Consider the following 3,162-nt stretch of genomic DNA (forward strand, 5'->3'; position numbering starts at 1 on the left):
TTTACAATGCTGTGTTAGTTTCAGGTATACAGCAAAGTGATTCAGTTACACATATATACATATATATTCTTTTTCAGATTCATTTTCATAATAGGCTATGTTGAATATAGTTCCCTGTGGAACTATACAGTAGGACCTTGCTGTTTATCTATTTTATATACAGTAGTGTGTATCTCTTAATCTCAAACTCCTAATTTATCCCTCCCCTACCTTTTCCTTTTGGTAACCCTCCCCATCACAAGGCATTTTCCCAGTCTGCATGGCTGGACGGGCTGTGGATGTATCGGTTTAGCTAGCAGGAAGAGAAGGACATCTCCTCCTCTGCGTGTGAGGAGAGAGTTGCACACACTGTATTACTGAGAATTTAGATACAATGGCGCACTCAGCAAGGGAGATGGGGAATTGCAGTGCTGAGCTGTGTGGCCTTGTGCCCAGCACCACTGTTCTGATGACAGTGAGAGAGCAGCAATCTCTGCCTTCACTATGGAGGAATACACCTTGTCAGTAAGCATGGGGGAAAGCAGAAAGCCTCATTAGCAACCAAAGAAGCACAAATTAATACTTACATGAGGTAACACTTTTCATGCATCAAGTAAGCAAAGGTTCTTTAACATAATAATGCTGTTTATTTATGAATGTGAGATGTGACACTCTGATACACTGCCTTGAAAGCAATTTAGCAATTTAACCAAGACCCTTAAAATATTCATACCTTGAAGTAATAGGCAAACATATCCATATCAGTGGATGATATAGAGAATTCAAAACTAGAACCATGCATGAGAATTATATTAATAAATGCTAACTTTTATTGAAGGTCTACTGTCAACCAAGACTATTGCTATGTACTCTACATGTATTACCTAATTCTGAAACCAGGCTATGAGATACTACTATAGTATCCCATTTTACCGATGTGCATATAGGCTCAGAGAGGTTAAGTAACTTGCCTGAGATCACAGAGCTAGTGGATAGTTGAATTGTGATTCAGATCCACGTCTTTCTAACACCAGAACCCTAGCTGTTGGTAAGTTAACATTTTACATTACTACAGAAAATGATGGGTTTTCGACGCAGTGTTAGGAAAACTGGCATTTCCTTTAGAGTAAAATTACCTCTTAGACCAATGATTTGTAATCATTTTCAGTTCATGAACAACTTAAAGAATCTAATGAGAGACATTGATCCTTTTCACACACACACACCCCACAAACACACACATATATACAAACAGTTGTATATATATGCACAGTTCTATGCAGTTCTGATGGATTTTGGAGCCAAGAAGCTATGAACTTGAAAAGAACCCCTATCTGATGCCAATATAAATTCCAGATGCATTGAAACTTTAAATCTAAAAATTAAACATAAAAATAGCCTTTGTGTGAATAAGGAGATAAGGCACCAAATCTCCAGCCTTGGTTCCTTAATCTGGAAAAAAATGAGGGTAATTATATTTACCACAAAGCCTTGTTGCAAAGATTAAAAGAGAAAATACACACAATATTTAACAGTGTCTGGCATATAGAACTTATTTGGTAAAATTTAGTTATCTGTGTCTCTTTTTACAAACATGCATATATATACTATATACATGACATATGAATATGTATGTATTCTGAAAATATTTCCAAATAGACATATGCATTTATGAAAATATCCTCATAAATTTGGAGTTATTAATGAATTTATAATCATAACACCAAAACAGACACCATAGGGAAAAAGATGAATAGATGTAATTATTTAATTAATTTATTTATTTTAATTATTAAAATTCTTTATTTTTGTAGATGAAATAAGGATACATTTTCTTGAATCTCTTGATTAATATTACTAATCAACTAACTATGTAATTGATGTAATTATTTTTAAATGTAAATTTGGTTGTTGTTGTTAAAAACTTCATACACCAGTGCATCTACTTTTCTCATTTAACAAATACTTATTGAGCATTGATTATGTTCCGGGCCCTGTTCTAGGCACTGGGGACATGAAGGTCAACAAAAGAAACCCAGGTCGGTGTGGGATTGACAGGGAGTGGATGGCTGAGCCCAGAGCCTGCCGTGGGCCCTGTGAACGCAGAAGAGATGCCCACTGATTCAACCTCGGCCCTTTACAGATGAGGGTAGAGGACATCTTGTGGGGTTTGTCCCTCGAGGCTGCCGAGGGGGCAGTTCATGACAGGGAGGGTGGCAGAGAGAATTGGAAAACAGGGGACATGGTGGGAAGGGTGCAAAATGGGACAGGTGGGAGCCAAGGAGAGGGTGGACGCTGACTGTTGAGTCGGTACTGTGGGCACACAGACAGTTTGTGGTAGGCGGAGCCCAGCTTCAGACGCACATGCTTCCTGGAGGAGGTTTGCAGGACAGGACTGTTGGGAGGAGAGAGGTTTGGGGTTAGAATAGAGCAATCTAGTCCTGGATAATAAACGCAGATTTCAGACTGGAATGTGCTTGGGACAGTGTAATTTACTTGTTACAGAAATAGTGCCTTTGGAAGAAGATGGGAAAAGCTTTACATGAGCCTTAATGAGTTTGGTTATATAGGAGTTTGATTTCCATCTCATAAATAATAAACAGCCCTCAATATGCTAATCCCAGCTTCCCTTTTGATTTGCTCATGTTCATCCTGCAAAGAAAATAATCAAGAAAAATATGCGAAATGCCATCTCCCTGTTAGAATGAAACATCTCTTGGATGGCACAATATTTCTGCTCCAAGGTTTAGAAGTTTATTAACGGTCTCTGCCTCACTGGTTTTTCTATTTAGACAATTCCTCCCCCATAATCTAATCAATGTTAAAGTGAAACATGACTTTAACTGAACAATGCATAATAAGATTTGTTAAATTTGAAGTAGAATAATATGACTAAGATCAAAACAGAAACAAACTGAGAAATTATTTCTCTGTATTTCCTATAGTTAGTTACATATCTTTATTGATAACTTTTTAAACATTTTGAACATTTTTTAAAAATTGAAGTATAGTCAATTCACAATGTTATGTGAGTTTCAGGTGTACAGCAAAGTGATTCATTTATACATATATCTATTCTTTTTCAGATCCTTTCCCATTATAGGTTACTACGATATATTGAATATAGTTCCCTATGCTCTACAGTAGGTCCCTGTCGTTTATCTATTTTATATACAGTCGTGT

This window comes from Kogia breviceps, chromosome 2 (genome assembly GCF_026419965.1).
Source record: "Kogia breviceps isolate mKogBre1 chromosome 2, mKogBre1 haplotype 1, whole genome shotgun sequence".
Lineage (NCBI taxonomy): Eukaryota > Metazoa > Chordata > Mammalia > Artiodactyla > Physeteridae > Kogia > Kogia breviceps.